The sequence below is a fragment of the Balaenoptera borealis genome (assembly GCF_965194805.1).
Source record: "Balaenoptera borealis genome assembly, chromosome: 12".
Classification (NCBI taxonomy): Eukaryota; Metazoa; Chordata; class Mammalia; order Artiodactyla; family Balaenopteridae; genus Balaenoptera; species Balaenoptera borealis.
This window is the reverse complement of record NC_138869.1, coordinates 88417986-88445765: the sequence shown is the minus strand read 5'-3', so window position 1 is coordinate 88445765 and position 27780 is coordinate 88417986. Positions and strand designations below refer to the sequence as shown.

At 39.8% G+C, this 27780-nt stretch overlaps 1 pseudogene across 1 annotated transcript; it reads right to left on the bottom strand.

The window, feature by feature from the left end:
* Positions 1–7809: 7809 nt before the first annotated feature.
* On the bottom strand, positions 7810–27440 carry LOC309607222 (histone PARylation factor 1 pseudogene; annotated as a pseudogene). The gene has a single exon. The product of its transcript is annotated as a histone PARylation factor 1 pseudogene (transcript).
* Positions 27441–27780: the final 340 nt, after the last annotated feature.

Genomic DNA, 27780 nt, shown 5'->3' with positions numbered 1-27780 from the left:
TCTATTGAGATGATCATATGGTTTTTATTCTTCAATTTGTTAATATGGTGTATCACATTGATTGATTTGCGTATATTGAAGAATCCTTGCATCCCTGGGATAAATCCCACTTGACCTTGGTGTATGATCCTTTTAATGTGTTGTTGGATTCTGTTTGCCAGTATTTTGTTGAGGATTTTTGCATCTATATTCATCAGTGATATTGGTCTCTAATTTTCTTTTTTTGTAGTATCTTTCTCTGGTTTTGGTATCAGGGTGATGGTGGCCTCATAGAATGAGTTTGGGAGTGTTCCTTCCTCTGCAATTTTTTGGAAGAGCTTGAGAAGGATGGGTGTTAGCTCTTCTCTAAATGTTTGATAGAATTCACCTGTGAAGCCATCTGGTCCTGGACTTTTGTTTGTTGGAAGATTTTTAATCACAGTGTCAATTTCATTACTTGTGTTTGGTCTGTTCATATTTTGTTTCTTCCTGGTTCAGTCTTGGAAGGTTATACCTTTCTAAGAATTTGTCCATTTCTTCCAGGTTGTCTATTTTATTGGCATAGAGTTGCTTGTAGTAGTCTCTTAGGATGTTTTGTATTTCTGCGGTGTCTGTTGTAACTTCTTTTTCAATTCTAATTTTATTGATTTGAGTTCTTTCCCTCTTTTTCTTGATGAGTCTGGCTAATGGCTTATCAATTTTGTTTATCTTCTCAAAGAACCAGCTTTTAGTTTTATTGATCTTTGCTGTTGTTTTCTTTGTTTCTATTTCATTTATTTCCGCTCTGATCTTTATGATTTCTTTCCTTCTGCTAACTTTGGGTTTTGTTTGTTCTTCTTTCTCTAGTTCCTTTAGGTGTAAGGTTAGATTGTTTACTTGAGATTTTTCTTGTTTCTTTAGGTAGGCCTGTATAGCTATAAACTTCCCTCTTAGAACTGCTTTTGCTGCATCCCATAGGCTTTGGATCATTGTGTGTTCATTGTCATTTGTCTCTAGGTATTTTTTGATTTCCTCTTTGATTTCTTCAGTGATCTCTTGGTTATTTAGTAACGTATTGTTTAGCCTCCATGTGTTTGTGTTTTTTACGTTTGTTACCCTGTAATTGATTTCTAATCTCATAGCGTTGTGGTCAGAAAAGATGCTTGATATGATTTCAATTTTCTTAAATTTACTGAGGCTTGATTTGTGACCCAAGATGTGATCTATCCTGGAGAATGTTCCATGCGCACTTGTGAAGAAAGTTACGTAATCTGCTGTTTTTGGATGGAATGTCCTATAAATATCAATTAAATCTATCTGGTCTATTGTGTCATTTAAAGCTTCTGTTTTCTTATTTATTTTCATTTTGGATGATCTGTCCATTGGTGTAAGTGAGGTGTTAAAGTCCCCCACTATTATTGTGTTACTGTCGATTTCCTCTTTTATAGCTGTTAGCAGTTGCCTTATGTATTGAGGTGCTCCTATGTTGGGTGCATATATATTTATAATTGTTATACCTTCTTCTTGGATTGATCCCTTGATCATTATGTAGTGTCCTTCCTTGTCTCTTGTAACATTCTTTATTTTAAAGTCTATTTTATCTGATATGAGTATAGCTACTCCAGCTTTCTTTTGATTTCCATTTGCATGGAATATCTTTTTCCATCCCCTCACTTTCAGTCTGTATGTGTCCCTAGGTCTGAAGTGGGTCTCTTGTAGACAGCATATATATGGGTCTTGTCTTTGTATCCATTCAGCAAGCCTGTGTCTTTTGGTTGGAGCATTTAATCCATTCACGTTTAAGGTAATTATCGATATGTATGTTCCTATGACCATTTTCTTAATTGTTTTGGGTTTGTTTTTGTAGGTCCTTTTCTTCTCTTGTGTTTCCCACTTAGAGAAGTTCCTTTAGCATTTGTTGTAGAGCTGGTTTGGTGGCGCTGAATTCTCTTAGCTTTTGCTTGTCTGTAAAGCTTTTGATTTCTCCATCAAATCTGAATGAAATCCTTGCCGGATAGAGTAATCTTGGTTGTAGGTTCTTCCCTTTCATCACTTTAAGTATATCATGCCACTCCCTTCTGGCTTGTGGAGTTTCTGCTGAGAAATCATCTGTTAACCTTATGGGAGTTCCCTTGTGTGTTATTTGTCGTTTTTCCCTTGCTGCTTTCAATAATTTTTCTTTGTCTTTAATTTTTGCCAATTTGATTACTGTGTGTCTCGGCGTGTTTCTCCTTGGGTTTATCCTGTATGGGACTCACTGCACTTTCTGGACTTGGGTGGCTATTTCCTTTCCCATGTTAGGGAAGTTTTTGACTATAATCTCTTCAAATATTTTCTCTGGTCCTTTCTCTCTCTCTTCTCCTTCTGGGACCCCTATAATGCGAATGTTGTTGCGTTTAATGTTGTCCCAGAGGTCTCTTTAAGCTGTCTTCATTTCTTTTCATTCTTTTTTCTTTAGTCTCTTCCGCAGCAGTGAATTCCACCATTCTGTCTTCCAGGTCACTTATCCGTTCTTCTGCCTCAGTTATTCTGCTATTGATTCCTTCTAGTGTAGTTTTCATTTTAGTTATTGTACTGTTCATCTCTGTTTGTTTGTTCTTTAATTCTTCTAGGTCTTTGTTAAACATTTCTTGCATCTTCTCGATTTTTGCCTCCATTCTTATTCCGAGGTCCTGGATCATCTTCACTATAGTTATTCTGAATTCTTTTTCTGGAAGGTTGCCTATCCCCACTTCATTTAGTTGTTTTTCTGGGGTTTTATCTTGTTCCTTCATCTGGTATGTAGCCCTCTGCCTTTTCATCTTGTCTATCTTTCTGTGAATGTGCTATCCTCATTTTTTAAATATATGTGTGGACTGTTTTATAGTTTTCTCTCTCTCAGAAAGGATTCCTATTCATATATTTATGTGTTAGATACTGTGCTAGGTGCTAAGAAAAGGCATTAAGTAGCCTACAGTGTAGACATGCTTTTAAACAAGTAAATACGTATGTATAGTGCAAGTATGTATAGTACAGATATTTCTTTAAAAAGATTGTACATTAAGTGCAGTGGAAACAAGGGAAAAGGATGGTTGTTTCCCGGTAGCCCTATGACCACCTAGTAGTTGGTGATTCGCTGGAAGGAGTCACATGGATCTACATTTACCCAAGGTTAAGATTTATTACAGCAAAGGAAAAAGTGCAGACACAAAAGAAAAAGATATACACAAGGAAATACTAGAGAAGGCTTTCTTGTCCTCCATCTTCAGGGATGGCACAGATGCTCTTTCTTGCTTGAGGGGAAAAGTCATGGAAAGCAACACACCAGGCATGGTCAAAAATTATTTTGACTGGATTTCCTTGCCGATAATCTTCTCAAAGATGGAGTCTTCAACAGACTGGAGATATATATATATATATATATATATATATATATATATATATATATATATATATATAGTATATATATATCCATTTCAATATGTATATTCACAATGTTATGTATGTATACATATAAAATCCTAATTTGACCACTCCAAACTTGGATGTTAAGTGCACAACTCAAACTTAACATGTCCAAACAGAACTTATCCTAACCCCACACACACCAGCCCCAAAATGCTCCTTCCTCTCCTCCTGTGGTGGTCTGCATCTCAGTAAATGGAAACTGTTGTTAAAGCAAAATATCGTGGAGCTATGTATGACTTCCCTATTTCTCTCACACCCTCAATCCAATCAGCAAATCCTTCAAAACATATCCAGAATTCAACCACTTCTTACCACTTCCACCAACACTACCCATGATGGTTTAGCCACCATCTTCCTGCTTTTAGGAAGAGAGAAAGAGAGAAAACAAGTCCATGTTCAAATATTTTCAGGAGAGAAGGATCTTGTTAAATAATCTCCACCTTAAAGATAATCTCAAAATTCAAAAACGTATGTATATGAGAAATTCAGCACATTTTTATTGAGCTCCTACTATTTGCTACATGTTATTCCGTGGACAGGGAAGAAAGACTGTGTGAAAGGGCCCGTTTCTGTACTCCAGAAAGCTGCTAATTTACTAGTCAAGAAAAGCCAAGACCTACCACAAATAAGCCAGGAAGGCCAATGCTCCCAGGGTCTAGAATTTAAGAAAATTAAGGAAATGCCTAATGTGTAGACTAATAATGTTGACATCATTATCTTCAAACGAGGTGCATGAGGTCACAGAGATTCACTGACAAGCTTAAAAGAAGCCGTCCAAAATCTAACTTTATAATCACATCATTGGGCCAAGCCCTCTACAAAACATTATAAATTCTATAAATATTTTGACCATAGAATGATTTTATTGTAACACGTTTTTGTGTTGATTCATCTATTAAATGTAAAAATTGTCACAGTCAAAATTTTTGTAATTCTACCGTAGTGCTTATTTCTTAATATATGGAAGCCTCAAATAATAGTAATGGCACTGGACTCCCCTAAACCCTGAGAAACCCCACCCCCCCCCAAAACAAGCATTCTCTTTTCAAACAGATAGAAATATACTGTGAAAAGTGCTTTGATCACATTATGACAATCAGGGAAAATACCAGAAAACCATGGGAAAGGGGAAATTGTTATGCCTGGGGGCCTGCAGATATCCATGCCGGGTGACAAGAAAGACAATCGTGTAGATGCTGCCTTATGTAGTAAGACTGCCTTCTTACTGACAACTGTCCAGGCAGACATCCCAAGTACCTAAAGTTTGAAAATTGTGAGCGTGACTGAATATTAATAGGGGAGAAACTCTGAGTTCTCTTATTTTAAAATATCCCTCGATGCAGGCAATATGCAGTATTTTGGCATCCTTTGGGTGCCATAAACTCCAGTTTTTCTGCTCGGGAGTCGTCCAGTCAATGACTTTTCCCTCCATGGAGTACCCAAGACCGAAATAATTGTTCTTACCCTTCACAAGGCCCTACTCCTTGGCCCGAGATAACCCCCGTAATCTCGAGTTTCTATTTTTCCAATGACAGAGAGCGCTGGCGGCGTGGGGGCCATTGTCTTTTTGTCATTACCTAACTTTCACGACTCAGAACGGGGCAGAAAACTTACTTCCTAAGTGTTGCAGCAAGACAATAGATTCGGGGACCACGTGGCCTAACGGATAAGGCGTCTGACTTCGGATCAGAAGATTGAGGGTTCGAATCCCTTCGTGGTTAGTGTCAGCTTTTATGCCCTCTTCTAGTAATCGATAGCCACATCTCATGGTTAGGCGGTAGGAAATAATGTGTTTTTCGAACCCTTTCTTCCTACCCTATTTTAAAGAGGTTATTCTCAAAAGCCTTGAGAGAACCAATGTAGAGAGTGGCTGGAAGTCAAAACCGAAATAAGGCCTTCCAATAATTTGGGGCTCTCCAGCTCTCCCCAAATTTGGATTTGAGCTCCTGAGTTTCATTTTCACAGGCTCGGCTTGTCCTTGAAAAGGGAATTCCGATCGGTAAACGGAGCTCTCTCGAACTGAGCCCCCAGTGGGTAGCAGGGGGGGTGGGGGGGAAACCTGCTGCTTCTCCTTCCCTGTGGCTTCGCCCAAGGCCACAACCTCTTCACAGTTCTCTTCTAGTCTGAGTTCCGGCAGCTGGAATCTGTCACTGGTTTCCACTCTTCCCCTATCTTTTCCATCTTAACTTTCTTGTTTTCCTTTGGTTTTGCTGCCGTCAAAAGGATGAGAACAGCTTATATTCAAACCTAAATTACAGAACAGAATACTAGGGTCATTGAAAGAGCCGGACTGTTTGCAGAGTGTGTATACAAACAGGAAGGCAGAGAACATAGCTGGGCAAAATATACAAAAACATTTTTCCATGCTTAAATAACTGAATTGATTAATAATTTAGGATGAAGAAAATCTCATTTCCAATTGATGACTTCCTGGTGAAACATACGGTGTTTTCAGATTCAAACGCTGGTTCAAGTCACACGGAGGCTTAACTCTTTTCTACTTAATGTATCCCTCTTTCCTTCTCTCTTTGGTAGTTAAGGAAAAAACATACCCTTTGGGTTTAAAAGAGGTGAGGGGCAGAGGCAAAATTGCTCCAGATCTACCTCCCTATTTTGGAAACAATACAAGAGATTAGCACATTTAAAATTATCCTTTAATGTGTATTAAAAGGAGTGACAAATACCCTAAGGTATATTCTGCCTGGACAAAGTTTCAATCCCTACCATGTCACCATCATGCGCACACACACATACACATACACACATATACAATATGCCTGTGTTTATTTTATAAATATCTGTTGAATGTTTACAGTGTGCAAAGCTGGAGAGACAAGGATATAAAAGGGTGGTACCCCTACAACCTTATTCTCAAACAAGGTAACATGGGGTTGAAGGGACAAGAGGGATAAGACTGCTCAGGCATCCAATATCCCTGATTCTTTTTTGGAGAAAATTCAAAAATATAAAAAGCATATCACCCAATTCCTCAAGACCCCACTTTGGCCTCCAATCTGGATCAGCATTTCCTGAGTTTTTATTTTCAAGATAAAATGGGTTAAAATTTGTGAACTATCTTTGAATCACAGGTACTACATAAGCCATATATTGTTAGGTAAAATTCAAAAACAGATTTTACTTCAAAATTTGTGCTTCATAGGTCTCAGTCCTCAGAAGCCTTTGGAGCTCTGCTGATCTATGACAAGTGTACTTCAGAAGGATTTTCCAGGTATGAAAAGTCACAATCCCAGTCACTGGATTTGAACATGTTAGAAAGATCTTATCACCTTAACCACTTGATCTTAAAGAACTTGGTTCCCATGAACCTTAGTAAGGAAATGTTGGTTATATGATTTTTTTTTAAACAATTAATTTGTCTGGTCTCTACCTCAGTTTTCTCAGCTGTAAAATAGAGACAGGTGATGAGGGGGAATGGGAATTTTCAGAGAGATCATGTTTACGGTCCCTTCAAATTTTGTTATTCTACACCGTGCACTCAGCCCTTTGCTATATAGTTTACTATAAGGTGAAAAGAGGGAACTGGTGAGATTTTATGGTATTATGTGCTAAAATTAAGATATAAGTGTCAGAAGATGATCAAAGAAGGAAGAAACTAATAGAGGCTGGAACACCTGGAAAAGATCTTTGATTAAATTCATTCATGTAAAATACAAAGAGGAGAGTGATGCTTTCATCTGAGGATTCACGGAAAAGGTGCATTTGATGTGGGTCTTGCAAGAGGATTTTGCAGCAACGGGGCAGAGACTCTCCAGGCAGAAGGAACGACTTGAGCAAAAGCAGAGCATGTAAACAGCTTCTGCTCCTGAAGACAGGGAACAGTGGTCAGATAAAACTAGAGTTTGATGAAGTTTGGGAGGATAGGGAGTGATAAGGTGTAAAGAGGGAGCGCCTTGCACCTGGAAACGTGTCTAGAATTTAAGAGGCAAAAAAAAAAAAAAAAAATCAACAAAAACTGCCGAGACAGGGAATCAAAGCTGGGGAGCGGGTGGGAGCAGGGAGTGAAGAGAGGCGAATGGCCAGTGGTTCTCAGCTCAAGAAACCCATCAGAATCACCTGTGGCCCCTGCAGCCACGCCTGGACGTCACCCTCGGAGATACTGATTCAACTGCGCCGAGGGGTGGAGGAAAGGTGGACATCTTGAGAAAACTCCCTAGTTGCTTGTAATTTGCTACCAGTGTTAGGAACGCAGGCAGGAAGATGGGCTGGTTGGGGAGGGGGTCAACAAGCATAACGGAAGTCAGAGGGCCAGACATCAGTTTTTGACAACGGTGGAGAAGCTGGAGAATACGTGAGCACACCTGTGTCTGAGCGGAGGCAGCAGTTTCTTAACTCTCTCATCCACGTGACGTGACTCAAATCCTAATCTCTGTATAAAAGGGGCTAAAAAGTAACGTTATTGAGAGTGAAAGTTATTTGTTACGTTAGTTTGTCTCTAACCCAGCACCTACCGACAAGTGCTGGCGAAATACCTTGTTTACAAGGTACTAAAACCACACTCCCACAGGACAGCGGGGAAATTGAACGACGAGGATGGGATTCGAACCCACGCGTGCAGAGCACAATGGATTAGCAGTCCATCGCCTTAACCACTCGGCCACCTCGTCAGTTGCGTAGGAGGTTTTGATTAAAATTATATTTTTTTACTCAGCAGCGTTCTATTTGCCAAATTATATTATTATTTTGCTTTTTTATATTATTATTAATGAAGATAATGTCTTTTCTCCCTATAAATGGCCCTCTTGCTTTGATAAAGGAAGAAAAAATAAAGAAGGGGCTGAGGTCCAGCCACTGAGGAAAATAGCATGAAGGATCCTCAAAAAATTAAAAATAGATCTACTGTATGATCCAGCAATCCCAGTTCTAGGTATTTATCCAAAAGAAATGAAAACAAGATACTAAAATGATATCTGCACTCCCATGTTTATTGCAGCATTTTTCACAATAGCCAAGATATGGAAAGAAATTGTGTCTGTCAACGGATGAATAGATAAAGAAAATGTGGTTGTATATATATACAAAGGAATATTATTCAGCCATGAGAAAGAAGGAAACCCTGCCATTCACAACAACATGGACCTTGAGGGCATTATGCTAAAAGAGGTAAGTCATACAGAGAAAGACAAATACTATATGATGTCACTTATATGTGGAATCTAAAAATATGTTGCCTTACATGGTAAAAGTGATTTTGCAGATATAATTAAATTGAGGATTTCTAGATGGAAGATTATCCTGGATTATCTAAGTGAACCTAAAGGAGGATCAGATTCATTAGTAGGAAACGTGACTGCAGAAGCAAGAGGCGATACAAGGAAGGGGCCACTAGGTGAAAAAAAGCGAGGAAACGTTCTTCCCTGAAGTCTCCAGAGGGAACACAGCCATGCTGACAACTTGATTGTAATCTTTTGAACTCCAGAACTGTAAGAGAGTAAATTTGTGTTGTTTTAAGTCACTAAATTTGTGGTGATTTGCTACAGCAGCAATAGGAAGCTAAGACAGAGGTTCTAAGGCACTGACATGACTGGGGCTTAATAGGTGGAAGGAAGCTTGCAGGGCTTTTTCTGGAACAATTTTTAGAAACCAGAGGCATTCATGGGTGCTCTTGTTTTGCTGTCACAGAGCACTGAAGGATATATGTTTAAACTGTGGAGAAAGTCAACAGAAAGAATTTAGAGTCGCACTGACAGCTGGGACTGCTGTATTCAGAGACAAGAGGGTTAGCCATCACACCATGGGACCTTGGTATAACAAACCTTCAAGGTTAAGACTTGTATACTAATGCATCTGGTCTGTTGATCTTTGAAATGTTTCAGCATAGATTCAATCTAAGGAATATTAAGAGAGAGCCTCCTCTAAGGAGACAGTGGAGGCTCTCAGGTGACTACAATAGCTAGGGTCTCACTCTATGGTTTGGATATTTTCAGGTCTGTGTTCAGAGTTCTGCAGCCTACAGAGCATTTGCCTGAGTTCCAGAGGAGAAAAAAGTCACAGGTGGGGCCTGTGACATATGAACTCCTAATCACCCAAACACGTAATTGACTTATAGGGATCTGATTGACTTTAGGCCGGCACCAGGCAAAGCAAAAAACATCAAGAGGAGAGATTTTAGGGGGGAGGTGAGGGTGATGGGGAGAGGGAAATTTTCAGTAGCCAGAGGAAAGAGCAAGGAGTTGGACGTTGATGGGAGAGAAGAAATGCAAGTCTAAGAGAGTGTCTATACATCAGAGTGTACTCCTGGTTAGGGAAAATGTGAGGGCAAGGTCACCAAAACTGAGACAAGTCCACTGAGATTTGAAGTCCAGGCGCTAACCATTACATCATGAGGCCCTTGAAGTTAGGTCTCTACCGAAAGATCGATGTGTACTCCTAACAGGTCAGTTTATCTTCAAAATAAAGTAGGCAACACATAAACTTGTGGAGTTTGAACAGAGCCTCTCATGGGTACAGCTCTAAGATGTACTCAACAAGGGTACTGCTGTGTAGTAGGAACTTTCTCAGGACAGTGTTAGTGTCTGGAAGCCGATGGAGCACTTAAAGTAAGCTCCAGGAAAGGAAGGACCTGAGTTAGAGGGGCTGTAAAACATGAACACCTAATCATTGGAACCAGGATTCTAATTTAGCAGAATCTGAGGAACTCTGGGCAAAAGGCAAGGGCCATCAGGTGTAAGGGGAAGTAGGGCTAGAATTCTGGAGGAAGGTAATCAGAGACAATCTTCTCTTGGCCAGTGGCTCTATGTTGCTTTGGTTGTTGACTTGGAAGTAACTAGCAGCACCTACAGCCAGATATGTACATCTGGCTAACGATTTAGGAGAACCATAGGGGGAAAATTGCTAAGATGTTACTGAGGTCCCAAAGAGATTTGGACTCAAATTGCTGGATTCAGAGTCCAGAGTGCTAACCGTGGGGTCCTTACATGAGGAACTTTCTACTTGCTACTGCAATTTTTATATACATATAAAATATATATATATATAAATTATATATATTACATGTAAATTATATATATTATATATAAATTATATATATTGTTATATATAACATACATATTATATATGTTATATATATTATATATAACATATATATTATATATAAATTATATATATTACATATTAATTATATATATTATATATGTATAACATATATTATATGTTATATATTATTGTATATAGCATACATATTATATATAAATTATATATATAATTTATATAGATATATATTCTTACATTAGGCTGATACGTTTTGAGGAGGCTTCAGAGAAGAAAAGATTTGCGAGAGGGGCCTCTGAGACTTGAAGTGTTAAGACCCTGAGCATGCAAATTACTTAGGATCTGACTGTCTTCGGGAACCCAGGCAAGAGTAGTTGTCTAGAGAGTGAATGGTGTTCCAAGGGGCCCGAAGAGTGTACTTCGCAGGAGTCCGAGAAGAGAGTAAGTAAGGATGCTCCTCGGGAGAAGGAAACCTGAGTGGGAAGGTTATGCCCAGAAACCAGTGTACATTATCGATTTGAGGGAAACACGGAGGAAATAGGCTGGCCACCAAAACTTCAGTAGGTCCCACCGAGATTTGAACTCGGATCGCTGGATTCAAAGTCCAGAGTGCTAACCATTACACCATGGGGCCACCTCTTGCTGAAAAATTTATGAATATTCATTGAAGAGTCTGTCATTCTATTCAGGGTTTTATGGACTATCGTTTTCATTTAAAAAATATTCATAGAGAATCTGCTGTATGCCAATCAGCAGAAGCTCCAAGTGAAACGCGACGACCAGGGTTCACAGGCACTACGAACTTCTCAAGACCCAGTTCGTGTTAGAAACTGATGGAACTTGAACCCTGGACTGAGGTTAGGGGTGGAAAACGTGAATAGTCACGCAGGGGGTAATCTAAATTACGAGGATCGGAGGAGATTCTGTGGCCTAGGGAAGGAGGAGGAGCAAGAGAGGACAGATGTGGAATCCCAGAGGAAAGGGTAAGGAAGGCTGTTCTGCAGGACAGCGTCTCCTTGCTGACAGGGATGGGGTACCTTGCGCAAGTGCTTAGGTGTCTCTAGCCTCCTCGAGGTACCACGATGATTTAAGAGACGAGGAGGGAAGACACTAAAAGGCAAATAGGTCCCACCGAGATTTGAACTCGGATCGCTGGATTCAAAGTCCAGAGTGCTAACCATTACACCATGGGGCCTCTGCCGTAAACTCGCCCCACGCTTTTAGGAATGTGTCTGCTGTGCGTCGCATGCGCTTCATTGGAAAGATTTGTCTTAGATGAGCGAAGGCCTCACCTTCAGTGCTCCGCAATGCGAAAAGCCTAGCAGAGCTCACTTTGCTTGGAATTTTTTTCTCAGGGCCCCCGGAGGGTTTGAGTACCGGCGTTCCTTGCAAAATCAAAACTGTGCCTTTACTGAATTTCTAACCTGGGCCATGAACGTTTGTCTACATATTGTGTCAACACTTAAAAATCCCTTAGGACATGTGTGAATATCGAAAACGCAAGAAGAAAAAAAAAAAGTTCAAGATAAGATAGGAAATTACTGGTAATTTCGGGAATAAGAAAAAACTTTTTCCTTTTTGAGTATTTTTACATCCTTCTTTTTGCTTATCCGCATTTCCTAGTGGATCGATTGCAAGTTTAATACAAGATGAATTTTTGTTATATTTACTCTTATTTACGTTGCATATACTGTATGTGTATGTATTAGAGTTTTAGCGAGCAAAACAGTTTTGTGGTTGTTGTTGTTTTGTAATAAAATTAAGCCAAAATCAGAAAACAGTTTTGAAAATTCTTTAACTGGTACTTCCTCCCTACAATCTGGCCTCCGAAGTGGAATGATAAGAGGGCTCCAGAAGGAGGAAATATTGGAAGTTTCTGTTTGAGATACTGATTCCCAAACATCAAAATACTCAAGAGTGGAATAGTGATGCACTGGATATACCCAAATTCTTGGAAGAACATCGAAAAAATAGAGGCAGTCGAGGTTCGGAAGTCAGACCTGAGCTGAATTTCGGATAGGGAGATAGCAATTCAAAATGAATTAAAGCCTGAGCATTTTTTCAGCATATTTATGATGGTCTCAGAAATCCCTAGCGTTTACTAAAGTAATTTTCAAACATTTTCTCTACATACAGTTATACTAAAGGACTAGAACTACCTGCTTCCAATTTTATGGAGAAAGATAATAATAATCAGTAAAACAGTATATTCCGTGTTGTTTTACCGTTTCTACAGCTGGTACAGCAGGTATTTTTACCTGGAGGGAAAACGAAACTCCGTAGCCGGCAGGATTCGAACCTGCGCGGGGAGACCCCAATGGATTTCAAGTCCATCGCCTTAACCACTCGGCCACGACTACATAACTGACTAAATTGTCTAGATATATTCCCATGAGGAATAATATCTTTCCTCTTACAAACGTCCTTTAATTTCGACAACAGTTCTGGAATGCCTGTCATCATGGTAAAAAGCTCAGCAATTTGCAGATTGAGATGTTGGTTACAGACGTAATTACAAATTGTAACACTTGTCTGACAAGATACCAAAGACCTTACCAAGGTCACATTCCAATCCCTAAGAGGTGTAGTGATCTCCAAATCTGAGAGATCAAGTTACCAGACATAATGAATAAGATTTACCTCTGTTAAAAACGGGAAATACGTATTTTTAACAAACCACTTTGGGGATTCTTACACAACCCGAACTGTTCCACAAGCTCGATCTGATAGTCTCTTGTAATCTTTATTCAAATCCTTTATTTCTTTTTCTAAAATCAAGTTTCACGAAAAACGCCGCTGCTAGCAGAGGATGGTTTCGATCCATCGACCTCTGGGTTATGGGCCCAGCACGCTTCCGCTGCGCCACTCTGCTGACACGGAACTTCAGCCTTTTCAATTCGTATTTCAAGGGGATAAATTTTGGCACTTTCTTGGCTCTAAGAGATTGTGAATATCTTTCTACGGCTGTAAGAGTAGGAATACTATATTTATGTCCACACGTGGCTACACTCCACCTCCAAATACTACCGACTTAGAATTCACCTTCGAAAGACTTCTATCAATTGAGGTCGGAGTTTCCTTGAGCTCGGACAAGATGACTTACCAGGTTATTGGAAAACCAAATGCACGTCAATGGGTACAATTTATAAAGGTGAAATTGTAAAAGGAGGATTAACTTTGGCTTCTCTCAGCCACACCCGGATACCAAAAGCGTAATTATCTTTAAACATTTTTTGTTTGTTGTATTTCAGGGAAAATATTTTATTCCGCAGCCGGGGGAAAAAGGAGAGATGCATTGGCCGGGAATCGAACCCGGGCCTCCCGCGTGGCAGGCGAGAATTCTACCACTGAACCACCAATGCTCTGTTCGTTTACCCGCTTTTTTCCTTGTCTTCATATAGTTACATTTATATTGTCCCTAAATTGTTAGTAAAATACTGAAGATGTATGTTCTTTTCCCTAGGATTTTCTTAAATCCAATTAAATAAAAGACTATATCTAAATTTTCTAGGAAAACCTGTGAACTAGAAGGAAGCTGAAACTGCTGATATGTGACTCTTGGAGGCTTTTGAAAATGAAAAACACCTATAAATACCCGACATATAAAAATATCTTTCTCCATCCCTCCCTCAATTTATATCTTTAATGAAAACACTTTCTGAAAATCTCTCATTTAGGATGCAAGCAAGTTCGGTTAATTACTAGGCCAAAGTGCTCAGTTCAAGTTTGAAACACCAAGTTACTTCATTTTGGAAAAAAGACCTTCTATTGTCCTTCTGTTTATGGAGACCCAAGTTTGGCACGGAGGGTATTGTCAACGGAAGCAGGATAACAAAGAAAATAAAAAAGGAAAAAAAGAATTCTCCCAATTCCTTCTCCTTACTTGTCCCTGGAGAGGATGACCACCAGTTGCCGAGGTCGCTGTGGCCCTTCGGAACAAAAAGCCAAAAGGGGCCTGGAAATAAATAAGAGTTATCATCTCTGTTTTTCAGGACTTTCCAGTTCGTTTGGAGAAAAAACCAACATGAGAAAACCACTGACGATCAATGAAAATAATCTACTGAAATGAGTCTTGAGTTTGGGCTTTAGGAAAGTAATGGACTCTGATAGCCTGGGTTATAAAGCATGTGAAAGCCAGGAGGTTTTTCACTCTAGTTTCTATCTCTTCACTTCTTCTTCAGAATAGAGAAGTGGTAGTATTTATTTGGCAGCTGTGATTAGGATGCTTTGAAGGGAAAGAATTGCAGAAAGACTTTTAGCAAATTAGGAGGTTATTAATGTTGCTCTTAAAGGAAGAATTTGGGCCATAAATTAGGTTTCACCAAATCCTAGCAACAGAATAATACATAACTGAACAGTATGAGAGATATAAATAAACTTGGTCAAGTTACCTAATTTGTTTGTTTATTCATACGTAAATGGAGCCTAGCAGTAGTTGACTTACATTCCTCTAAAGACTGTAAAGGTATTGTAAATTAAAATGATGCCTATTAAAGCCTTGAAAAATAGTATAAAACCACCAGATAAATATTAGCTACTGATTTTTTATTCCATGGAACTTTTTAATGAACCACTGAAAGTCAGAAGTTTTATCTTCTGTTATAAACAGAAATCTTCAGTATAATGATCATAGATGATGCTCATGTTAGTTGTATTGAATTGGTTGCATAGTGTAGGCTCTTCTAAAACAAATATCTAAAGTATGTTCTTTGTGTGTGATATAAAAATAATCTTTACAATATTCACTCTATTTCCTCAGATTTTATTTACCATTTCTCAAATGCTACCGCTTCAAAATGTCACCAAAAACCTCACCGAAAGAACAAAGCTAAGTTTATTGGACAAGAGAGAACACTATCTCAGGAGTCTTAATAGTGTAGAGGGGAGAGGAAAAAGTTTAGCTATTTAGTGAGATTTTCAAAATCTGGATTTTTTGGTGAGTCAAAGTAGTAAGGACAGGATAAGGATCATGATATATTTTAGGATTGGTAGACACAGTTAGGAGATGATTTTGAGGTAGAATGTTGTATTTATTATTTATTGCTGTATAACACATTGCCCTAAAACTTAGTGGCTTAAAACAACAAAAATTTACTATCTCATATTTTCTGTGGGTCTTAAATTCAGGAGTGGCTTACCCAGGTAGGGTGTCTCTTACGAGGTTGCAAACAAGATGTTGACAGAAGTTGCAGACATCTGCTTACTTGGGGCTAGAGAATTTTCTCCATCTCCTCCCCCTCCCCCTCCCCTTCTTCTTCTTCTTCTTCTTCTTCTTCTTCTTCTTCTTCTTCTTCTTCTTCTTCTTCTCCTTCTCCTTCTCCTTCTCCCTCTCCCTCTCCCTCTCCCTCTCCTCCTCCTCCTCCTCCTCCTCCTCCTTCTCCTTCTTCCTCTTCCTCTTCTTCTTCCTCTTCCTCTTCTTCAATGTGTCCATCAATTTACTCCTCTGTATTCCTTAAAAACAAAATTAAAATCACAAGTTTAATACCAATGCTTTAAGTTGGTCTATATTTTCTTTACTTCTATTTGCCAGATGATCTTCAATGATTTCTGGGAAGAGATTCCTCTTCAACAGATTGCATACAGGAGGTAAAAGCTGGCCAGCAACTTTATGAAAATAGTGTGAACTCTAGCAAAAGAGGTCCATTCCCAACTCAAGCCCCATGCCATAATCACCTTCATCATTAGCAAAATGCACAGAAGTCTTCATTTCCTGAATGGGGGCAAAAACTTTTAGTCTCTCTTCATCACTTGTTGCCTCAACAGTTGTCTTGCAAATTATCTTGAGGTTGGCATCTGTTTCAGGGAGCTCTCTGTACCCAACATCATTTTTATTTACTGGGTCAATCAAGCCAGCACCAGGAATGGTCTTTGTCACAACTTTCTTATGTCCCTGGTTTCTTGTCTCTCTGGCTGTTTCTGTGAGCTTTTCATCTGTGTTTTTCAAGACACTTTTCTTTTTATCTGTTACTTCTTTAAGCCTTTTCATCAAAAATAATTGACTACAACAAACACTTTATCTTCATTTTGAACAATTATATAATTTTTCTTTGCTTCATTTGTGCTCACATATACAGGAGGTTCATCAGGAGAATTCTTGAATTACCTCATGTGGAACTGAGTTTTATTATCTCCAATAAATGGTGTGGTACTCAGGAGTATCATAGTACTATTTCCACTTAAGGTTAAAATTCAGCCTTGCTGATTTTTTCTTCATTTTACATTTTTTAGCAAGGACATCATAAGGACCCAGTAATTGAATACAAGGCTTGCGGACAGTGAATCAGCTGGTTTTTCAGGATCAAGTTCTTCATAGAACTTCCAGAAGTGATAGAAATCGTGAAGCAGACAAAGATTATAATGCTTTTCTAGTTCTTTTTAAAGATCACCAGAGATATCAGCTTCATTTACTCATCTTCACACCAACTGCTTTTTCACACTGTTGCCCCTCCCCAACCTGCCTGTGCTTCCTGCCGCTGCCAACCATTCTGGAGAATTCTCTTCTAAACTCAATCACTTGGCTATTGAATTGAAACTTCAGTTTTTCACCACATGGGTCTCTCCATGGGGGTATCCTCCTGACAAGGCAGCTGGCTTCCATCAGATCAAGTGGTCCAAGACAGAAACTTGAAGAAGCTGCAGCCTCTTAGTACTTAGTATGACAATGCCAACTTCCACATTATTCTATTCACTCAAAGCAAGTCACCAAGTCCAGTCCACACACAAGGGAGGAAAATTAATCTCCATGTCTTGAAGGAGTGAACATGTTTTGAAACAAAAGCAAGGGCTGAAAGAGTACTGCATGTAGTCTGGTAAACTGTCATTTGTTGCCTTCTATTAAGAAGTTGATGGATCTTTCAAGAGATTCCTGGAATAAACAATAAAGTTCTTGGAATAAACAAAGTTACGTGCAATTTTTATCTTTCTGAGCAAGAGTCCCCTTCTACTGGGTGTTAAAACCTACTTCCTAGTATTCTGAATTTTTTAATGAAGGTTTGGTTTGACATTTTATGGAAATGATACATTGGCTTCTACACCGAAACAGATGAGAATATAACATGCCCTTATCAAATAAATATTGGAGTCAGTAAATATGGTTATAATATATAATTATGTCAGATACTCTAACTAGATGATATGCTGGGGATGGAGGTGGAGAATGAGACCCAAATGCTTGGCTCAAGATAAATCTAGTGAAAAGAGAAGAGCATATAGAAAATCTAAAATTGGGAAATCCATGTGTGAGATAGAGTAAAAATGTCATTTATGAAAATCAGTCATCCAGACCTGATTACTGCCTTGTCATGACCACCTGTTATAAGGTTTAGACCTCAGATTTACTGGTAGAGCAAACTCAGTGAAATTATCACCTGAAGGGAATTAGGCCCTAGAAACTGATTCTCACTAGTAGGACTCACAGGATCCTGATGTTACAAATCAGAATACAATTTATTAATATAGAAGGGAGTTTATAACTTTTCAAGACTGTAATACTCATAGCCACAATTCAGATTGCCTTGATCCTGGTCCTGAGGCTCTCTAGAGGCCAACTTAGTAATAAGAAGGAGGCCTTATGACATACCATTGACAAGGACTCCCTCTTTGACCAAACTTTACTCAGGCTCCTCTGAGCCCTCCTCTCTGCTAGGCCTTAACCTTGGTCTACTGAGTCCAATTTTAGCAAGAATCCTGCTAAGCCAGTTTATTGAGAATCCCTCTACCCCTGATAACTAATCAAGCTCCTGTTTGTAATTTTCCATCCTCTGACCCCCCCCTCACCCTGCCCACTTGCTATAAATCCCCAGCTGTCCTTGCTATTATTCAGAGTTGAGTTCAGTTGTGTACTGGAGTCTCTTACTATCCTAGCTTGAATAAAAATCTGTCAGATCCTTTTTAACAAGTGTCCAGTGCAATTTCTCTTTAACACTATCAGAGGAAAAGAAAGTAAGGTCCTGCCCTGGGACAGAGCAACACTATTTGGGGAACTGAAAGAAGACCTGTGGGACAGGGTTAATCAGAATGGTTGCTTATTATTTTGTTTTAAGCTGGGAATGTCAGGATAAGATTTGCATTTTTTAAAAAAAGCATAATAAGGACACTGATCTAACTGAGAAAGAGGAGGTCTGCGACGAGGACTTAAGAGGTTCATGTCAACACCCGGACAAGACATATGATGGAAGGAAGGAGGCCATTGTGGTAACGGAGAGAAGAGGATACATGGGATATAACACTTTAGGAGGTAAAACTCCCGAATTCCCTGCTCGGATTGGGAAAAGGATGGACGGGGTGGGGGGAGGGGGAGGGAGGAGGAGAAGAAGAAGAAGTGTCCAGGATGGTTCCAGGTTCCAGGCTCAGCGGGGTAGTGGCGGGCAATGAATCTGAGAAAAACGCACGACTTGTCGTAGGCAGATAGGCAAAGGAACAGTCAGGAGGCAAAAGAGTGCCGAGGGTGACCCTGGGAAAACGCCAACATTTTAGGGCCTTAGGGGTCCTCAGCAGTTAAAGACGCGGAAAGAAACGATCATAGAAGAAAGGGAAACCAGAAGACTATGCATTCTCTGGTGCCAAAAGGGAGAGTGTTTAAATTAAGTCTCTCGGTTAAAGAAAGTTGCCCATTAGGGGAATTCGTCCTCGTTCTAGAATTCCAATGGCAAGTTAAGGGCAGACGTATGCCACTGAAACTCTGTCAGAGCAGATAATCTGTTTTCTTTACCTCATCTTGGGTTTGGAAGCCTTAACTGGTCTCAAGACCGACTACACATCCCGAAGAGGAAAGAAGCCTTGCTCTTTATTTCTCCCCCTACTCAAAAGGCAACCCAAGATTTTGACCCCGACGTGATTTGAACACGCAACCTTCTGATCTGGAGTCAGATGCGCTACCGTTGCGCCACGAGGTCACACGAAAAGGTAGCTTTTCTTCCAAATTAGAATTTAAATAATGCTTTCTCCTCGCCCCCAGTTTCTAAAGATTTATTCCTTTTTATTGGTAGATTTGATCATTTTTCTCGCCACTATTCATAGCTTCGCTAATGCTTGGTGGAAAAAAATAAGGGATTAACCAGATTAAATATTAATCCAAAGAGCCTAGGTGCTCCATGTACGGGAAACTCAGTGGTTTCTCGCGTTCGATCTTTCCACTTGTCGGAATTTTCCTGGTTTGAGAAAAAACTGTGTACGTACTGAGTTTAGATACGCAATGAAACAGGAATAAGAATTGCCACGATGTTCGAACTACCACTTTTCCTATAAATTCACTAGACTTCTCCTCTTCTGAAAAAACTACCAGCCTTGCACTGCCCTGCGGTGTCAGGCCTCGCCTCCCACTCCCCCTCCCCTCTTTTCTTAGCGCTCGCCTGACCTCATTCTCAACCTGGTGAAAAACTGCTTTATCCTCAAAAGCCTAGTGTAGATGGCATGTCTTCCCGAAACCCTCACTTCTCAGTGGGATTCCGTGGGCCTTCGGTTCTCTACAGTGTACACGTGCCATTCAGTTCACAACAACTCGAAGCAAATCGCTAATATTTACTGAGTTCTTGCCATTTTCTACCAGCCCTGTGCTGGTAGATCTTCCTCCAGCCAGTGATTCTTAAAAAGTGCTCGGGATCAGGAGCACGTGCATCAGCTGGGAACTTGTTAGCAATACAAGTCCTCGGCCACACCCCAGGCCTACAGAATCAGAAACTCTGGAGGCAGACCCCAGCAGTCTGTGTTTTAACAAGTCCTCCCTGATTGTGATGCAGGGAAAAGTTTGAGAATCACTGCCCCAGCCTAGCCACCCGAAACTTTGCTCACTCAAAAAAAAAAAACAAAAAGATTAACTTTCAGTCTTCTTCCAGGACGGTGGAGGGGCAATGTGGTATTAGTTTGCTGCCATAGCAAAGGACCACAGATTGAGTGGCTTAAGCAACAAGTTTATTTTCTCACAGTTCTGGAGGCTAGAAGTCCGAGAACAAACCTGTCAACAGGTTTGTAGATGGCGGGCTTCTCCCTGCGTCTTCACATGGTCTTTCCTCTGTGTATCTGTGTCCTGTTCTTTGTTTGATAAGGACACCAGTCACTGTATCAGGGTCCACCCATATGACCTCATTTTACTTTAATTACCTTTTAAAAAACCCTATCTCCAAACAAAGTCACACTCTGAGGTACTGGGAGTTAGAACTTCGACGTATTTGGGGTAGGGGGGTGACACGAGGACACAATTCAGCTCCTAACAGGCAATTCCCAGGTGAAGCTACTGCTGACAATTCCTGAGCCTGGCATGGAGCGTGAGGATGGAGGTTCTGTGGTGTAAATCTCATAGCCTCTTCGCTTTTCCTACACGACCTCTTTAGGATTCAGCTTTCTCGGGTCTGACAAGTCAACAATCACACTTCAATCGGCTTTCCAGATTACATAATTTTGTTGCTATTATCTCCTCTCCCGAACTTTTGGTCCAATTTGAATTTATGTTTTAGAGTTGTTTTGAGTGGGATTTCTGGAGTGCACAAAAGTGAATTCTTGTCTTTCATCCACAATCTTTACCTGAAAGCACCGCAAGGCAGCGGTGGTTCCCTGAGTATATAAAGCAATCCGGCTCTATCTTTTCCTCTCCTTCAGCTCTCAGCTCAAGCGTTCCTTCCCTGCTGTGGCCTTTCTCCCTGATTTCCATCAAAAGGTAAAGCACTCTATTTTTTGTTATTATTAGTTATAACTCCTTGGTAGTTATGTCGGTTGTAACTTTGCAGTACTTTTGACCGTTGGGTTCAGTTTGTTCCCCCAGCTAGACTGTAAGATTTTTGAGGCGTTGGAAATGCTTTCGTTTGCAATAGTAATTTCAGTGTTACAATTATAATTGAGATTATTTTCTTTGAACAAATTATCCAGACAGATCCCTGTTACCACAGCAAGACCACGTGGCCTAATGGATAAGGCATCTGACTTCGGATCAGAAGATTGAGGGTTCGAATCCCTTCGTGGTTGCTAACGGTCAACCTATTGCTACTTTACAAATTACCTGAGGACATGCATGGTGATCGTTCTTAAAATTTCTTAGTTAAAGTCGGTAATCAGAAATCTCCTTTTCATCTTGATAGTTTTATACTCCATGTACTTCCGCTCCACACCCTTTCCTTTGTTTTTGTTTCTTTTTACCCACCCAGTGTCTGCTTATCTCTGTCTCCACAGTATCCACCAAGCAGTCGGTTCTCGGTTCTCCCGGTCTGCTCTCCGCAAAATTTGGTCTGCGGACCAGTGGCAACATCCGGGAGCTTCTTAGAAATGCAAGGTTTCCCAGCCAGTCCCAGGTCCGTCTCAGCACTACACTTGAACTACAAAATTAGAATTTGGGGAGTGGGGCTCAGGAATCTGGGTTTTAACCAACTACCCAAAACTGAGTCCTATACACACTCGAGTGTGAGAACCATTCTGGACCTTAGAGGCTGCATAACGTCTCTCAGGTTCCTCCTGCCCACTCGACAGTGGTGCAAATACCTCAGACACAGCCTTTCATGATTTCACGCCAACTACCTGCGTTCTTTTTTTTCTTTTTCTTTTTTTTTTTTGCAGGTGCAGTTTGCTTCCTCGGAGATGGGGTTGATTTAGTTATCTTTACGATGAGATTTCTCCATTGGACACTTAGTCCATCAGCTTACTTTATTTTTTGAATGTACATATTTTTTGTTGTTGAGGTATAGTTGATTTACAATATTATATTAGTTTCAGGTGTACAACATAGTGATTAAAATTTTTTATAGGTTATACTCCATTTAAAGTTATAAAATATTGGCTATATTACCTGTGCTGTACAACGTATCTTTGTAGCTTATTTGTTTTATACATAGTAGTTTGTACCTACCTGCATTCTAAGACTGTTACAATAGGGGAAATGTGAAGCTGCCATAGAACACCGAGGGAAGTCCGGGCTGCAGGGAAAGGCAAGAAAAAGGTCAACAAATTTGCCAAACTGCCTTCTAACAAATGCAGGAAAATAGTAGAAGACTCACCATCTGTAATCCTTAGAGAAATAATAGACCCAGGCAAAGAGCATTAATGATCTTAAAACCCTTAGGAAAAGGTTATTGGAAAACAATATGTGTGTGGTCAAGTATCACCCCAAGATTATTTGCTAGTTGCAAAGAGAAAAAGAAAGAGCCCTGGGGGCACTACTTAATCTTCACCATCAGTGGGGTATCCTGACAAGTGCCTCCTGTTGTGAAGTACTGTATAAAGTGCACAGTGTCAAGCCCACAATTTTTAACCTGAATCTAATGTAAGCCATCAAAGGGTTCTAACCAATCATTTAGACTTAACTTCTAGTTTAGAGTAGAGGAATAAACTAAAAGTTGCCATGAGGAATCAGTGAGAAAAATTCAGAATGTGGGACATTCTAGAAGAGGCTTGGACTTCTTAAAAAGTCAATGTCAAAACAAAAACAACATCAACAGAAAGCTGGGAGCCTGTTCTAAGCTAAAGGGAACTAAGGAAACATTACAACCCAAAACAGTGAATGAACTTTGGTGGGATCCAGGTAAGAGAAACTGGCTCCAAAAGACATATTAAATAAATTTAAATAAGGACGGGATATTAGATATTTTTATAAAGAATTGCTAGATATTTTTAGTTATGATAATGGTATTGTGGTTATATGAGACATGTTTAGACGTTTCATGTTTATGTATATAGGGTATGATGTCTGCAAATGAATTTCGTAGGATTCAACAGAAAAAGGCAGATAAGACTAAGAGGGCAAATTGTTAACAATTATTGAATCTGGGTGGTGGCTATACAGATAATTCCCTATTCTTTCAACTTTTTAAAATGTTTGAAAAATTTTATAATAAAAGTTTAATTTTTAAAAAAAAAAAGCTTGACAGAAGCTGTCCTGTTTAAAGAAAAGCTCTGATGGAAGAGCACAGGGCTCCTAGGAGACAAAACAGAGGGTCAGCATCAAGAAACCAGCACCCTGTGAGGAAGGGCAGATCCTTTATGCCTCAGGAGTCCAGGCTCCCTTGACAGAGTGGCCAGAAAGAGATCTGAGAAGGTTAGAGAGATGCCCGTGATGAGGGCCTCCTATGCCATCTGTGATCTTCCCCGCCGGCTACAGAGTAATTTTAAAGACTTTAAAGGAGGGAAGGGACCCAATCTGATTTGCGTTCTCAGATGAACACAGCAGTTAGTGTTGACATAGCCCTACCTACGTAATCTGCCCTAAACTACGTCTCTGGTGTTATCTCTCGTTGCTGCCCCTCTCTGTACGCCTCCAAAAAGCAACGTTCCAGCCAGACAGCACTTTCTTCCATTTCTCCCCTATTCTATGAGGTTTAAGTCTAGACCACCACTCCCCTCTCCAATTTGGCTCACTCCCACACATCCTTCAGATCTGAGTTTAAATATGATTCATTCCACATATATTTACTGTGTCCATTTGCCCATTCAGAAGTAATAAATGTATAACTGGAATATTTCTTCGTGAAACTTGGAGTCTAATGAGTGACTCTCTCCAAGCAGCCACCTAAGACCTTCATGACTGGGATCTACACTCTTCCTGTGGGCTACTACAGCACAGTGGACCTCTCACTTATACTCAATGGTAAATGTTTACTTCTGTAATCGTTTATTCTAGAAATCCCTCAGAAAGAGTGGCCACACTTTTCTTGCTCTCCACTAAATGAGCAGCACCTAGCCAAGTGTCTGGCATGCGATTGTGCCCAAAATAAAAATTCTGAAACAATGAAGAAATGAATGAAGAATGAATCTGTTCAGGGACAAGGGACCGGAGGCCAAAAGACTTCCAAGAAGTCGTTGCAGTAACTCCTATGAGAAACTGTTAGAACCCGATCTAAGAAAATGGGTCTGACGTTTGGGAGGAAGAGCCAGATCTGAGAAAAAATTAGGAGGTTGAACCAAAGACCTGGTAACCTGTGGGCTGTGGAGAGAAAGTCAGAGAGAGGAGGGATAAGGGAACTTCTGAGTCTTTGGGTTTGGTACCTGAGTGCTCCTGTCAAAAATTTGGGTTGTTGGACGAGTTTCAAGTTTTGGGGGAAAGGATAGAGCGTTCGTTTGGGGATGTATTGCTTTTGAGACGCCCATGGACATGCAAAAAGAAATAACTAGGACAAGTGTATATTCTGGAGCCCAGAAGAGAGATCTGGGCTGGAGATAATTTTCAATCCATCAGCACATAAGCTGTGGTTTATCAATCATGCCCTGTCCTTCTTCTGTTCATGGAATGAAGCTGTTGATGAAAAACAGAATCTTCTACTTACACATTAATACACCCACATGCATACACATACAGATAAGATTGTGATAATGGTTGTATAGTTTCAGAAAAGTGGAGATCCTGAGGTTCTGTTCTTGCTTTGGAGGTGGTCTTTGCAAATATTTTTAAACATTATCCATAGAGTATCAGATAAAGTTGTTTTTCCTCTTGTGAGAAAAGGCCCCATGCAATGAAGTGGATCTGTTTCTCAGAAATATTTTCTACTTTCCTATTTTATTCAAAAATATTCTGTCTACTGCTTTAAAATATTTTTAGCTTTGCAGAGAGACAGAAGATAGGGTTCCCTGTGGAACATTTTGATAGATCCTCATTCTTGAATTTTAAAATGAGGGTTACAATAGCTGCTGACATTTGTTGAGCCCTTACTATATTCCAGGCACTAGACTAAATGTCTGAAGACATAGGGTACCTGTAAGGAACAGCTTTGTCAGATTATTTATTGAGGATAAATCTCCTACTCCAGCAAAAATAGGGATTTTTTAAAGTATTGCAATATATGGTGATTTGCTTTCTAGAAAAGACCAAAGAGCATTCTCAGTTTACCACATGCTGGAATTGAACTTGGTTGAATCCTCTTCGGTTTCATCAACTATTAATGGAACTTAGCCTCCTTTGTTTTGCCCTTTTTAATTACTAAATACTGAAGTAGCTTAGAATAAATGATATATAGTAACATGAAGAAGATTGAGGAAGTAAGTTTGTGTGTGTAGTCGTGGCCGAGTGGTTAAGGCGATGGACTAGAAATCCATTGGGGTTTCCCCGCGCAGGTTCGAATCCTGCCGACTACGCTTTCCCTCTACAACATACAAAATTGCGTGCCTTTCTGCGAGGTAGGATTGACCTTCAGAAGTCTCCACATACTTTTTAAAATATTAAACATTCTCTCAGACCTTTTACAAGCTACATCAAAACAGAGTTCTCATAGACCACGAAGGAATCCTACTGCATGAGTGAGAAAGAAGAACCAGTAAGAGTTTCTTTTAGTTCAGTTCTGAGGTTTTGAGGTTCGCAAGCTGAAAGGAAAGATTTCACACATTCATATTTGGAGCAACAGTAATGCCGCTACTTCCTTTTTCTAAAACTGTAAGGTGCTACTTACTGTGGGTGGGCCAGTGGCGCAATGGATAACGCGTCTGACTACGGATCAGAAGACTCCAGGTTCGACTCCTGGCTGGCTCGCTACTTTTGTAGCTCTTTGAAGTTCCACAAATTCCCATCTTTCCCAGGACTCTGCGTTAATTTTTTTTAATTTAAAAATGTATTTATTTTATAATATCACTTAATACAAAATGACAAAAATGTTAATAAACAGACTTCAGCTATAGTTCACTACTCTTCTTTTACATACACACATTTTCTTTAAATCACATCCCTAAATTGATTGTTTTTGAAACTAACGAATCCTTTCATTAGATGTGTGAGGGAAATTAAAAGAGGGGACCTTTCAAATGCATCATTCTTTGAGAGTTAAGATTGGAAGTCTCAGAAAGAGAAGACTTCTAGATAGCAATTTTTCTTCTCTCTTTTTTTAAGATTTAGTTTTTTAGAGAAGTTACTGGTTCACAGCAAAATTGAGAGGAAAGCACACACACCTTCACACATGCATAGCCTCCCCCATTATCAACAGAGCAGGTACATTTGCTACAATCGATGAATCTACTATGTACCAAAGTCCACAGTTTTCATTATAGTTCGCCCTTGATGTTGTACATTCTATCGGTCTGAACAAATGTAGAATGACATGTACCCAGCGTTACAGTATCACGCAGAGGATTTTCACTGCCTGAAAAATCCTCTGTGCTTTGCCTATTCATCCTTCTTCCCCTCACCAACCCCTAGCAACCAATGATCATTTTACTGTTTCTGTAGTTTTGCCTTTTCCAGAATGTCATATATTGGAATGATACAGTATGTAGCCTTTCATTGTCTTTAATTTTTGCCAATTTGATTAATATGTGTCTCGGCATGTTTCTCCTTGGGTTTATCCTGTATGGGACTCTCTGCGCTTCCTGGACTTGGGTGGCTATTTCCTTTCCCATGTTAGGGAAGTTTTTGACTATAATCTCTTCAAATATTTTCTCTGGTCCTCTCTCTCTCTCTTCTCCTTCTGGGACCCCTATAATGCGAATGCTGTTGCGTTTAATGTTGTCCCAGAGGTCTCTTAGGCTGTCTTCATTTCTTTTCATTCTTTTTTCTTTAGTCTGTTCCACAGCAGTGGATTCCACCATTCTGTCTTCCAGGTCACTTACCCTTTCTTCTGCCTCAGTTATTCTGCTATTGATTCCTTCTAGTGTAGTTTTCATTTCAGTTATTGTATTGCTCATCTCTGTTTGTTTGTTCTTTAATTCTTCTAGGTCTTTGTTAAACATTTCTTGCATCTTCTCGATCTTTGCCTCCATTCTTATTCTGAGGTCCTGGATCATCTTCACTATCATTATTCTGAATTCTTTTTCTGGAAGGTTGCCTATCTCCACTTCATTTAGTTGTTTTTCTGGGGTTTTATCTTGTTCCTTCATCTAGTATATAGCCCTCTGCCTTTTCATCTTGTCTATCTTTCTGTGAATGTGTTTTTGTTCCACAGGCTGCAGGATTGTAGTTTTTCTTGCTTCTGCTGTCTGCTCTCTGGTGGTTGAGGCTATCTAAGAGCCTTGATGGGAGGCTCTGGTGGTGGGTAGAGCTGACCAGTATGTAGCCTTTCAGATAGGCTTGTTTCACTTAGTAATGTGCATTTAAGTTTCCTCCATGTTTCTCATGGCTTGGTAGCTCATTTCTTTTTAATGCTGAATAATATTCCATTGTCTGCACGTACCACAGTTTATCTATCCATTCACCTACTGAAGGGCATCTTGGTTGCTTCCAAGTTTTTGCAATTATGAATAAAGCTGTTATAAACATCTGTGCGCAGGTTTTTGTGTGGACATAAGTTTCAACTCCTTTGGGCAATTTAACAAGGAGGGCAATTGCTGGATGGTATGAACTGCCAAACCATCTTCCACAGTGGCTCTAACATTTTGCATTCGCACTAGGAATGAATGAGAGTTCCTGTTGCTCCTCCTCCTCACCAGCATTTGATGTTCAGTGTCCTGGATTTTGGCTATTCTAATAGATGT